Here is a 15,070-nt window from a genome sequence, read left to right as displayed (position 1 = left end):
AAATGAAATAACTAAAAAAATCATTGTGAAAAATGTTTATAAGAATAAATTTATTACAAATCACACCAATACAAATGCAAAATTAAAACATTATATTTTACAACAAATGCTAAAATATTTTACAAAAAATAATTAGTAAAACACTAAAAATTAAAGAAAATTCATTATAAATTGAAAATCTAATATAAACTGAGACACACATATATTTTAAACCACATTTGTTGTTATATAATATATACTAATTATTATTTATGACATTATTGAATCTATTTCTATATTACTTTAAAATATAACATTTTATAATTGTATCACATTACATTTGTTTTTCAAATGATTTAGCTTGGAAGTGGGTGTATTAATTTATTATCGTGAAAGTTAGTTATTATAATAATATTAAAATCTGATATTTTTAGAATAAAAAATATTAGTTATTCTTACTTTAGATTTTTCAACTATATCAAATTGAAATAGAAATCAAATATTAAAATATTAATTTTTTAATTTAATAATTTTGTGTTCTCTAATAAAAATATTGTTAGTAGTCTTTTCAACTCAAACCAACAAAATTTAATTAAATTTATAATATAATTTTAGAATAAAATAGATTATGTTTATTATTTTCAGTATAAAGTAAAATTTTAAATATCTTATAAAATTAAAATATAATTTAGTATAGAATAGTTTCAGTGTAAACCCACGGGCGGGCCAACCTCTAGTTTCTGTTAAAACATACATCATTCGCCACATCATATGCCACAATATCTAATTTTGCTAATATAGACGTCACATCATTAAATTTATATCTCATTTTGCCAACATAGACGTCATATCATTAAATTTGCTGAGTGAATGTTACATATACACTAATATACTTTAAGAAAAATAGTTAAAAACAATAAGGTTGAAAATTACGAATAAGATATAACTCTCATATAAGATGCAAATATATTTATTTTAATTTATTTCCTATTTAATTTTATTTATATAAATCATTAGGTTTTTTAACTTTTCATTTTTATAAACGGTTATTTTTGTTTTATTTTTATTTTTATATTGTATATGTGGTATCCATGTCATCAAAATTCGATAAAATAATATTCATGTCAGAAATTAAAATAATGTGGGGGATGATATATGATTTTGCCAAAAGTTTAACAAAATATATGATATTTGAACTTTTTAGTTGGGTATGTATTTACACAATAGTTTATTTGATGTATACATTTAACAAATGATAATATTTTGGACATAATTTGGCAGTATACTCAGAATTTTTGTGGGTTTATCAAAGTTTCTCATCTGAGTACCTTTTCACATTAGTGTTGGAGGTAAGTGTTTAAGTCGACAACATCATCTCAAAATTAAGTAAAGTGGTATTGAAGGAAATTTTTTTTAATTTATAGCTTTTAGTTTATCTCTAATGTATTTTGCTATTTTTATTCAAAAATAGATGAATTCTATAATAAATATGTGACTTCATTTAAAAAAATTTCTTTAAAACATGATTTGCTTTAATGTATTTTTTTCTTTCTAAAATAGTACTATTTAAACATAAAATAAAAATAAAGTAATGTTATTTTTTCTCCTATAAACAAAAGAAAAATAACAATTTCTATTTTAGAAGAAGTAATAAGTTGGAGTATATTTATTTTTAAATGATATTATAGAGGTGGATTAGAAATGCTTCTAGAGAAAGATATATATTGTGCAACCAATCCCTCCACGTGAATGGGACAATCAATTTAACGGATAATGTCGTTTTTATTTAGCACATGCAGCAACAACACTCCACATAGCAATTGCAAGTTCATGAAACAAGACCATATTTTTGTTGTTGTTAAGAGTCCCATGTTTGGTATTATTACGATACTAATAGCTGTTCATACACTACAGCTTCTTTATTTCATGAGATACATAATCATTATTTTTTTTATTTCAATGTATTTGGGTGCAGTCAGAGTCCCTTAATATCGTGTAAGCTTAGGAGCCATAACCCTGTCTTGGTGCTGCATCCTCTGGCCACTGTGGTGCTGCCCCTGCCTACCCTTCTTTCCCTGCTAAATTATCAATGGTGAAAACAATACAAAAATTATAAAATTGTTTCATGAGATAGAAAATAGGTGCAATTGCACTTGATTTATCATATCATATCCCAAATTATATTGATAAGAATCCTCTATTTATATAACAAAAATCTTAGAAAGGGGTTTAAGAACACCTTGAGAGGAGAGAAGAGCAAGTTTACTGGGTTTAGCACCATCTTTGTTGCTATTTCAAGTGGTTGCACTAGCTGTTCTGACACATCACCAACGGACCTCGAAACCTGTGTAATTCTCTAAGTTAGAATCGGCCACCGGCATAGGATGACGAAAAAGGAACACCTACTATGTAAATATATTACAAAACATTACATGATTAGTAAGATCATGATACCAAAAGAGATAGCTTACCTTGTGTTCAGGCGGAGCCTCGAAGTCAGAATCTGAGTCTGAGTCATCACAGCGTTAGGTCTTGCTTCTGGGATCCTTGCGGCCATTTCTGTGCCCGTTGTCTCCGAAAAGTAAACCAAGCATTTTCTTTCTTCTTTATATATACTTTTCTTAGTTTTCTTTAATAGCCGTGTTCGTTTCTTAGCCGCAAGACGCAGCGGCAGCGACCAAAAATTAAACGGGAATCACGTCAACACACAACACCCATGACCGCAGCGGCGATCAACAACACGCAACACCGATGACGCAGGGGCAGTAGAAGGGACGCTGAAAATTTTAGCGGCACCGGCGTCAAGTTTTTTGTGTCTCCGGAAATCGTTGGCGGTTACTTTAGCTTCAGATTCTATTATTTTGATCATCACCACCGTGCTTTTTCTTGCCGCAGCGGGAGCGTCTTGCGGTTAACAAAGGAACACGGCTAATATGGATAAGTTATATCAAAACCTTTCTGGTGTTTCTATTTATATACAAATATTGTAGTGTGGGTATTCATCAATTTACGATACTGTCCGATACGATTCCATCTGGTAATTAAGTAATCTTAATATCATGATATTATCTATATCTAATTCTCTTTTCTAGCACCACCATACAACGTTGGAGTAGACATAATTGTTCTGATTTTTTTAATAGATAAGTCCAATTCACGTGGAAATTCAAATCCAAATGGACTAAATACTGACGGAAGCATAATAACAGATATAAATAAATCCAGTATTGTTCCATCTATTAAGTTTTTTCTAGTATGGTTTCAATTATTGATATTAATTTAGTTTATGTATCAAATTTGGCGATCAATCGAAGTCGAGCACTATGAACAACTTTGAAAACAATTATGTATAAATTGTCTAAAACTCAACCGAAAACTACTCAAACCTATAAATAAATAAAATGGAAGAATTTTGTAAAAACTCTATAAATTAATAATGTTGTAACTATATTATTTTATTAATTTATAGAGTTATTAATTTATAAAAAAGTTTTTGTTCTTAGATTTTCTATATTAAAATATACTTTTTATAGAAATAAATATTTAACTTTACCGTTTATACATTAATTAAAATTTTGAAAATATGAATTTCATATGGATTTTACTATATGATTTTGTGTATATAAAATATGTTTCATAGAATATAATTGTGGTTTGAGATAAAATTTTTACTAAATATCATCAAAATATATTGACATATTAAGAAAATATAAATATAATTTCATTATGAATATAAAAAATAATACAATGGTTTTTTAATATAAATGTATACATATTAATTCTTAATTTATATACATATTAATTCTTAATTTATATACATATTAATTAATTAATTATACATTAATTCAAATTTTGAAAATACGACTTTCATATGAATTTTACTATATGATTTTGTGTATATAAAATATGTTTCATAAATTTAAATGTGGTTTGAGATAAAATTTTACTAAATATCATCAAAATATATTGACATATTAAGAAAATAAAAATATAATTTCATTATGAATAAAAAATAATAATATAATGGTTTGTTTTTGATATAAAATGTATACATATTAATTATTAGTTTATGATTTTAATGATACATATATTTGCATAGGTTTTAAAAAAAAAATCATCATCTTATTATGTCATATTTTTAACTGGCTCAACTTGGGATCAATTTTTTTTTATTAATTTACTGTGTTTATGAGTTTATTTAGTATTAATTTATAGAGTTTTACTGTAGTTTAACTAAGGTTCAACAAGAAAATGTAGTATACGATTTTTGCAAATTCTACAACAAGAAATAAGGTGTTCAATAATGTGAGTAGTCAAATATAAATGGTGAATGATGATAACTTTTTTTTGGAGGAATCATAAGATTATATTTTGTAAAATTAATTAATTGTTTAGTGATTTTAAGAGATACAATTTGGTAGATTGGCATAGTTGTATATTTTTGAATCAAACTATGTACTTTACTATAGAAATAAATATTTTATATTCATTTACACCAAAAAATATATATATTATATAAGTGTTTGTATGAAAAAAATTATATATGTATATATATATTATTACGAGATGAGAAATGCACGTAAAATATTTATAAAATAATTAAACTTTAATACTTTGTCACGTAATCAAACTTTTATTTTTGATAGTCTAATGTTTTTGGAAATTGGATAAACCAACCCGTTTTCTGTAGTTCTCTCTTTAATGTTGAAGTAAGATTTTGATTCTCAAACGGGTAATTTTAATTCTCGAACACCTATCCTATGCTCTTTCATTATTGTACTCATCGCAGACATCAATAACTGACACAAACCCCACATAACAAGATGCCTTTGTTATTCGTTCGGAACAATATGATAGAAAATTTGGAACAACTGTAGACGGAGATGAATTTGTTCCAAATTTCCTATCTCGAGATGGACATGCCGGCATCTGATTAGCTTCAGAAATAAATGACCGAGATTTTAACATGGAAAATGTGAGGTGTTGGGGCCAATGGAAGCAGAGGATAGTTGCTATAGGTATCTATGCTCATGTACAAACATAAAATGGTTAATGAGAGTTTCTGTTATTTTTTCGATCCACTAAAGGCCTTGATAATTGATCAAAGTGGAGTTTCCTGACCGCAACTTTAGTGAAGTAGCTTTGGTAGAACGACAGGTTTATTTTGCAGGTTTGGAAGAACGACAGGTTAATTTGGTCTACAATGGTGGGCCTATCCTTTGTCTATTTTGCAGGTTTGGAAGAAAGACATCTGGTTGTGGCTCTCACTGCGCCCGTGTTATGCTATGGTTCGCATTACTTCTGAAGTCGAGCCGAATAATTGTGGCTTTTGGAGATCATGGTGGGACTACCCAGTGGGCGCTCATGGAGTTTTCTGGTTCGAGTAGCAGTAGGTAGCTTTAGAAATTCGTAGCTCCAGCTGCCGGTGGTGGTTCGGAGGTTTGATCTTCTTTCGACTGAGGTCTGCAAAGCTGTCTGGGTATGGCATCAATTATTTGCAGTAGCGTTAGCGGGCAAGCCAATTTCTACTGCAGTGTGGTCTCATGTTTTATCAAAGATGTTGTCCCCATTTGGCAATGCTTTCTTCTCGGTCAAGTTCCTGATTCTTCTCTGCTTTTTAATTCTAGGGTCTTAAGTTTGTTCAATGTTTCTTGGATCTTTAGGTGTTGCTTTCTTCTTCTGCCCCTGTGTTGCTTAGTTTAAATTTGTATGCTACTAGTGTCTTTGTAACTTTTGTAAAAACTATGAAAATAGTATAAAATTTTAACGTTTTTACCAAAAAAAAAAACTTTAGTGAAGTAAACAGGAAAATCCGTTGTTGATGGAAATTTCATCTAATGCTTGCGAAGTTTTAGGAGTACACAGACGCTTCAGTCTTTCATGTATCTAACGAAAAACCAAAAAAAGAAAGCTGTAATATGAGTAAAAGATCAAAGTTGTTCTGGTTTGATTTTGCGTACTAAATTTCTTGTGTTGATCATTTGTGTTGTAAAATTTTGTAACATTAAGTTCATTTGAGCACAAATTATTTTAAAACTCAAATTATTTTTAAATAGAGGGTGGCTAGGTAAGTTTCCGCACCTTGTGTGGACTAATATTTAAATTTAGCATAGATCTATTGTATTTAAATTTTGCATCACGTGTTACAATCAATTTAAAGTATTTTTTGATATGGTATCTTAAGTTTCAAGTTTAGAAATTTGGCCGTCTTGCACTATCTCATATTATATCCTTATTAGCAAAGCTTTTAATTGTTAGATTACGTACATCTTCTTAACTACTGCGTACAAACTAAAAATAATAATTACATATGCCAATTAAAAGCTGAATTTTTCTTTGTTGTAGTTGTAAGAAGTGGTGTTTTCTTGAACCATAACTTTGTTATATTTTTCCTGAGAAATTTTATAAGTTTTCAGTGTATTACACTGATAGTGTAAGATGAAAAATATACATACTATCACAAAGTTGGCAAATTATCATAATACAATATTAAGATGAATACTAATATACATCATAGTTCTATGTATTAAAGTACATATTATTATAATATGACATATATTATGATGAATATCACTTACAACATTGTCTATACTACTATTAAACTATAAACTATAATTGGAAGTGAAATATGGATGTAATATAATGAAATAGAGCCGCTTTGAAGTAAGAATAAATTACTAACCATACCCAATAACAAATATGATTTAAAATATCCAATAATAAATATGATTCTAAAATAGAATAATAAGAATTGTTCCTCTTAGTATTTAGACCAAAAAAGAATTGGTATTAAACAAAGCCGTTTGTCTGATTATTTTAAATATACTAATTAAAATAATTTACAGATTAATTGATTTATATTTGGTATTATGTCTAAATTAATTTAGAACTTTTACCAAAATATAATAATATATAGCCTTTTAATGGCACATAAGAAAATGAAACTTCCTTTTTAAATAATAAAAAATAAGATATGCTCAAATATCTATATAGATGATATTTTCTAATTATTATGAAATAACTGGTGTGGACCTTTCATAGGTCTGAGATACACTCAGATTAATAAAAAAATGCTCTTAACCCGTCAAACTCAGAATAATTATAGTTCTAACCCTAATTACAAATATTGAAATAATAATTATAGTTCTAACTCTAATTACAAATATTGAAATAATTATATTATTTAAATTATTAAATTAATGATTCAGCCAAAAACTAATAAAACAATATGACAAATAAGCAAAATTAATTAAAATTATGGATAACATGACAAATCATTGTCAACATCAGAATAATAATTATAATTCTAATTAAAAAGTTGGAAATAATTATATTAAATTAATAAATTAATGAGTCAGCCAAAAACTAATAAAAACATGACAAATAAACAAAATTATTTAATATCATAGAGAAAATGACAAATAAGCAAAATCATTTCTCAAATAATAGTATAGATAGATTCGATCATGAAAAAGAAAAAAAAGGACAATGAAAAAGATGCATGACAGACACTGTCTGACTACAGTGCAAAATCAGTAATTTTAAACCATGAGTCTGAGATTGTGGAACTTCTGTTCGGTTAATTGGGTCTTAACCCACCAAGATACTAGGCTCTTTGGTTCGGCCTATACTTGATTTTTCACGGATACCAGATCAGCATTCTTATAGTCAGTGGTCTTGCTTATTAAGCAACTACGGTACTACCTGTAGATCCAAGCTTAAAGGGTGGCCTAGATGAAATTTGATCTGACTAAAGATCAGGATTCCACAGACTTAAGATCCAAAAAAATAAACTGAAACATAAATTTTTATAATTAGCAAAGTGTTACAGCAAGTTTCAATCCATTGTAGACTACATTAACTTAATCGTTTGATAACAGTATGTAAGAATATTTTATATTTTATGTGACCTATGTATCTATTGGTTTAATATAAAGTTCAAGTTCATATATTGATGTTTTTAGATTCTAATATAAAAGATGATACCGTGATGGATCGGTTTCGATTAAAGAGTTAGAATCCGGGTGTATTGATAACCCTCAGCTTTACCTTATATTCATAAATGTCTTTAATCTCATAATTATATGCATATATGTTATATACATTAAGTAATGGTATATAATATATATAATATACGTGTGTTACGGTTATTATAATTGTGAAGAGTTGTATTGCAACACACAACCCTTTGACTAATATAAAAGCCTCGTGTGCATTGTCTTTTATGTACGTAAGAAAACGAGTCTCTCTAAACACACAAAACAACAATACTGATTATTAAAAGGAGAGATTAAGGAAGGTTTGAGATTTCTTGTCCATCAAGGAAATCACCAAAAGGAGAAGGTTAAAGAGGAGAACATCAATTGGTGGGGTTTCATCCAAGCATGGATCAAGGTTAGTGTTTCTACCTTCTTTAGAAATGTGTTAGGGTTGAATTAAATCAAATCTAGATCAGTTATTGGTGTTGAAATAAATTAACATGTGGTATCAGAGCCATTCTAGATTTAATTAATTCACCAATTAGGCGTTTGGAAAAGTTATGAACATATATGGTTTAATCCATTTTAAAGAGTGTTTATGATCCATGTAAAAGTTAACATAAGTTCTCGTAAACTGGACGGCGTAGATTGTAAACGTACTTACCGTTAAAGTGCATTTGATCAAGTCTGAGAACAAGTGTATATTACGGTTATGAATCGAACTGCAAGTTATGCACGGATCTGGTAGTCGTTGACGTAACCTTATTTGCTTGAATTAATAATATGTTCCGTTAAAAGACAAGAAGAATTCACATCTCTGCATAAATTTTAATTGTTTAAAAGTGTCAACGTGAAATCTGGGTTTCACGATAAAGGCACATGCATGATTAAGGGGTTTTGTGTAGTGCGCCGTTACAAAAAGATTGGTTAGAATTAATTATTTTACTCAATTAAGTTACAGCAACATAAATTGCTGGTTTCGTTGATTCATGAATGCGTTTGAATTCATAATTATGACTGAAATAGTTAATTCATTATGGTTAAAATTCTGGACGTGTTAACGGTTACTACACACATGTATGAAAAGTCAGCAATGAGAAGTTGTGTCATGGAACAAACGTGTGCATGCATGGTTTAAAAAAAAAAAAAAAAATTATTAAATTATGTTATGAAAATATAACATACTCCCTCCGTTTTTTAATATAAGTCGTTTTAGAATTGTGCACACAAATTAAGAAAATCATTAATTTTTTATATTTTCTAAACAAAAACATCATTAATTATTTACCTAACCACGAATCAACCAATAATAAAATAGAATGTATATTATCATTGGTCATATAACATTAACTGTTAATAAATTTTACATAGAAAACCGAAAACGTCATATAATTTGGAACATAAAAAAATCTCTAAAACGACTTATATTAAAAAACGGAGGGAGTAATATTAAGATAAATTTACCTATTAATATTTTAATGTTTGTATAGTTTATAACATGTTAGTCACCAAAGTGATCTTGTTATTTACTTACAAATATTAAAATCTATAGAATTTATAATTGATCTTGATCAAGGATGCTAAATGACATAAAAGTTTGATTGATCAATTAAATTATTATTTATATTTTAGGAGATCACCCAAAGGTGGATCATTAAATATAATTAATAATAAGAAAAGAATTAATCATTTTCTACTATAGTGAATAATATGTATATCCAAAGATGACATATTTATTTGACTAATCTTGATATGATTAATATTATAGAATATATAATTAGCATCAGTGAAAGTATTTATATTTAAATATTGCCCAAAGGTTATTTAAAATATAAGTGTTAAAGTTTCTATTAGTCTGAATATATATTAAAGTTTTAAAGCACTAACGGGTAAACATGTATGAATGCTTGCAGCTTCATCAAATGTGTTTGCATCTGCTAACTCTGTTGTAAAGTTTAATGGCCTCAACTATGGTGAGTGGTTCGAGCAAATCCGGTTTACACTGGGTGTAATGGCTTTGGACTCTGCCATACTAACTGATGAGGAACCCTCAGCTATTACAGTAGATAGCTCCGAATCTGAAAAGTCTCGTTATGAGAGATGGGAGCGATCTAACAGGCTGAGCTTGAACCTTATGAGGTTGACGATGGCGGAAAGTATTAAACCATCAATGCCTAAGACAGAGAAAGCAAGGGAATTCATAGAGAAAATTAAGGAGTGTTCACAATCGGAATTGGCTGACAAGTCGATTGTAGGAAGTCTCATGAATGAGCTAACTACAAAGAAGTTTGACTGGTCTCAGCCAATCCATGATCATTTGACGCACATGTCTAATCTGGCAGCAAAGTTAACGACCTTGGGAATGGAGGTACATGAGCAATTCTTGGTCCAATTCATCATGAACTCTCTACCTCTTGAATTTAGCCAGTTCCAGGTGAATTACAACACCATTAAGGATAAATGGAACTTTAAGGAATTAAAGGCTATGCTAATTCAAGAGGAGGGGAGATTAAGGAAGATGAAAGATCAAGTTGCTAACCTCGTAGGTCTTGGAAGTGCCAGTAGCAGCAAAAGAACATCAAGTAGGAAAGGCAAAAGGAATGCTAAAAACTTCGTGAAAGGACCTCAAAGTCAAATCCAGAAGGAAAAGAAGTGTTTCTTTTGTAAGCAAGTAGGACACTTCAAGAAGGATTGTCCTAAAAAGAAGGATTGGTTCGACAAGAAAGGTAAACATTACAGCTTTGTTTGCTATGAAATGAATCTTGTTGAAGTTCCTAATAATACTTGGTGGTTAGATTCTGGTGCTACTACTCATGTGTCTCATATTAAACAGGGATTCAGTTCGATCCAGCCCATAAAAGGACCTGAACAGTACTTGTTCATGGGAAACAGGATGAAGGCACAAATAGAAGGAATTGGGACGTATAGATTGATCTTGGACACTGGAAGTCATGTGGATCTTGAAGGATGTCTCTATGTACCTGAGTGTGCTAGAAATCTTGTTTCTGTTAGTAGGTTGGACAATTTAGGTTTTAGTATTAAGGTTGCACATGGTGTTTTCACATTGTACCGAAATGATTAATTTTATGGTAGTGGTATTTTATTTGATTCACTTTATAAGTTCAACCTTGATGCAAAGTTTTCTGAATCCCTATTTAATGTTGAAACTCGAGGCATTAAGCGTAGCGCAATTAATGAAAGTTCTGCTTTCTTGTGGCATAAACGACTAGGTCATATTTCCAAAGAAAGAATTAAGAGGTTAATAAATAATGAAATTCTTCCTCAGTTGGATTTCAGTGACTTAGATGTATGCATAGACTGCATTAAGGGAAAGCAGACGAAACATACTTTAAAGAAACCAGCCACAAGAAGCACTCAGCTTCTTGAGTTAATACACACCGATATATGTGGCCCTTTTGATGCTCCTTCATGGAGTGGCGAAAAATATTTCATCACATTTATTGATGATTACTCACGGTATGGATATACCTATCTACTGCATGAAAAGTCTAAGTCTGTGAATGTTCTAGAAATATTCATTGACGAGGTGGAAAGGCAGTTAGATAAAAAGGTTAAAATAGTGAGATCTGATAGAGGTGGTGAATTTTATGGAAAATTCGATGAAAGTGGACAATGTCCTGGTCCATTTGCAAAATTACTTGAAAGTAGGGGCATATGTGCACAATACACAATGCCTGGTACTCCTCAGCAGAATGGTGTAGCTGAGAGGCGGAACCGTACCTTAATAGAGATGGTTAGGAGCATGTTGAGTAATTGCTCATTACCCCTTTCCTTGTGGATATATGCATTAAGAACTGCAACGTATGTGCTGAACCGGGTTCCTAGTAAGGCAGTTCCTAAGACTCCTTATGAGCTGTGGACGGGAAGGAAACCTAGTTTAAGACATCTACGTGTGTGGGGTTGTCCAGCAGAAGTAAGGCTATATAATCCACAAGAAAAGAAACTTGATTCTAGGACTGTCAGTGGATTTTTCATTGGCTATCCTGAAAAATCAAAGGGGTATACATTTTATTGTCCTAACCATAGTACGAGAATAGTTGATTCGGGTAATGCTAGGTTCATTGAAAACGGTGAAACTAGTGGGAGTGGTGAACCACGAAAAGTGGACATTAATGAAGTTCAGGTTGAAGTTCCTTCACCTGTAGTTCCACCTGAAGTAGTTGTTCCTATTGTTGCATCAGACTCTAATGACACAATAGGACAACATAATGATGAGCCAATCCCACTAGCTGAAAATACTGTTGATGAACATGTCATAATTCAAGAAGAGAATAGTGAACCACAAATACCTTTAAGGCGATCTGGAAGAGAAAGAAGATCCGCCATTTCAAACGATTACGTGGTTTACACTATTGAAAATGAATGTGACTTAAGCATCGATGACGATCCGATCTCATTCAAAATGGCCATGGAAAGTGACAATTCTGAAGAGTGGTTTGATGCCTCAAAAGAAGAAATGAAATCTATGGATGATAATCATGTATGGGACTTAGTAGAGTTGCCCGATGGTTTCAAAACCATTGGTTGTAAATGGGTCTATAAGACTAAACGTGACTCGAAAGGTAAACCTGAAAGACGCAAGTCTCGCCTTGTTGCTAAAGGTTTCACCCAAAAAGATGGCATTGACTATAAAGAGACCTTCTCTCCAGTTTCAAAGAAGGATTCTCTTAGAATTGTTTTGGCTTTGGTGGCTCATTATGATCTTGAGCTTCACCAGATGGATGTGAAAACCGCCTTTCTGAATGGAGATCTTGAGGAGGAAGTATATATGGACCAACCTAAAGGATTCGTGGTCGCAGGAAAAGAAAATTTGGTGTGTAAGCTGAGAAAGTCAATATATGGACTAAAACAAGCTTCTCGACAATGGTATATAAAGTTTAATGATACCATCACTTCATATGGTTTTGTAGAGATCATTGTTGATCGATGTATCTACATTAAGATCAGTGGGAGTAAGTTTGTGATTTTAGTCCTATATGTTGATGATATTTTACTTGCTGCAAATGACATGGGTATGTTACATGATGTGAAGAAGTATCTCTCTAAGAACTTTGAAATGAAAGATATGGGTGAGGCATCTTATGTGATCGGGATAGAAATATTTCGTGATAGATCACAAGGACTGTTAAGTTTGTCTCAGGAAGGATATATCAATAAGATCTTAAAGAGATATAAAATGGAGAAATGCTCTGCAGGAATAGCTCCAATTCAGAAGGGGGACAAGTTCAGTAAAATGCAATGTCCTAAAAATGAATTGGAGCGGAAAGAAATGGAAAGAATTCCCTATGCATCGGTGGTTGGGAGTTTGAACTATGTTCAAACATGTACTCGACCTGATATCAACTTTGCTGTTGGAATGTTGGGTCGATATCAAAGTAATCCCGGAATGGACCACTGGAAAGCTGCAAAGAAGGTTCTCAGGTACTTGCAAGGCACCAAGGAGAACATGCTTACATATAGGAGATCTGATCAGCTGGAAGTTATTGGATATTCAGATTCAGACTATGCCGGATGCGTTGATAGCAGAAAATCGACGTTTGGCTACTTGTTCCTATTAGCTGGGGGAGCAATATCATGGAAGAGTGGAAAGCAGTCTGTCATTGCTACTTCCACTATGGAGGCTGAATTTGTGGCATGCTTTGAGGCCACAATTCATGCACTATGCCTGCGGAACTTTATCTCAGGGCTTCGGATTGTCGACACTATAGCCAAGGCGCTGAGAATTTACTGCGATAATTCTGCAGCTGTCTTCTTTTCAAAGAACGACAAGTACTCGAAGGGTGCTAAGCACATGGAGTTAAAGTACCTGTCTGTCAAAGAAGAAGTTCAGAAACAGAGAGTGTCATTCGAGCACATAAGGACGGACAAGATGGTAGCGGATCCGCTAACTAAAGGTTTACCACCCAAGGCGTTCAATGGCCATGTAGAACGTATGGGTATTATAGATAAGGCTTTGCTATTTTAGTTATGGGATGCTCATTATGTATTTGACACTGAGAATTCACATAAAGTTATGTTTCTAATTTATTTATTATGTTATCATTAAAGTATGTGTATACACTTATGGTTTGTAGATAACATATGGTTGGTTTGAGAAATAAAAGTTCTTCTCATATAAGGATTGATATAAAATTAGAATTGATTTGTGATACATGGAAGGGACTATGTCGTTTAATGGCATACAACCGCCATGATTCGATCAATCCAGATTTTAGTAAAGATCAAGTGAACTTGATAGAAAAGTGCACATTAAAGTTATTGAACCCTTAAGTCGATACAAAGGTCAAGTGGGAGAATGTAAGAATATTTTATATTTTATGTGACCTATGTATCTATTGGTTTAATATAAAGTTCAAGTTCATATATTGATGTTTTTAGATTCTAATATAAAAGATGATACCGTGATGGATCGGTTTCGATTAAAGAGTTAGAATCCGGGTGTATTGATAACCCTCAGCTTTACCTTATATTCATAAATGTCTTTAATCTCATAATTATATGCATATATGTTATATACATTAAGTAATGGTATATAATATATATCAGTATACGTGTGTTACGGTTATTATAATTGTGAAGAGTTGTATTGCAACACACAACCCTTTGACTAATATAAAAGCCTCGTGTGCATTGTCTTTTATGTACGTAAGAAAACGAGTCTCTCTAAACACACAAAACAACAATACTGATTATCAAAAGGAGAGATTAAGGAAGGTTTGGGATTTCTTGTCCATCAAGGAAATCACCAAAAGGAGAAGGTTAAAGAGGAGAACATCAGTTGGTGGGGTTGCATCCAAGCATGGATCAAGATTAGTGTTTCTACCTTCTTTAGAAATGTGTTAGGGTTGAATTAAATCAAATCTAGATCAGTTCTTGGTGTTGAAATAAATTAACACAGTAATCATACAAGAACTTTCAAGTTCTTCTTCATTTTCCATATCCAGCATCCTGAAAAGAAAGAAACCAAGTCAGAGAATAGCCTTCAAGTAACATGATCTAGAGCATGATCTTACTGTTCTATTTCATTGTAACGTTTCTATAAGATCCTATAGCATTGAGAAACCATTATCCAATCGATGGCAGACAATGGG

This window comes from Brassica napus, chromosome C6 (genome assembly GCF_020379485.1).
Source record: "Brassica napus cultivar Da-Ae chromosome C6, Da-Ae, whole genome shotgun sequence".
NCBI lineage: Eukaryota > Viridiplantae > Streptophyta > Magnoliopsida > Brassicales > Brassicaceae > Brassica > Brassica napus.
This window is presented reverse-complemented; position numbering follows the sequence as displayed.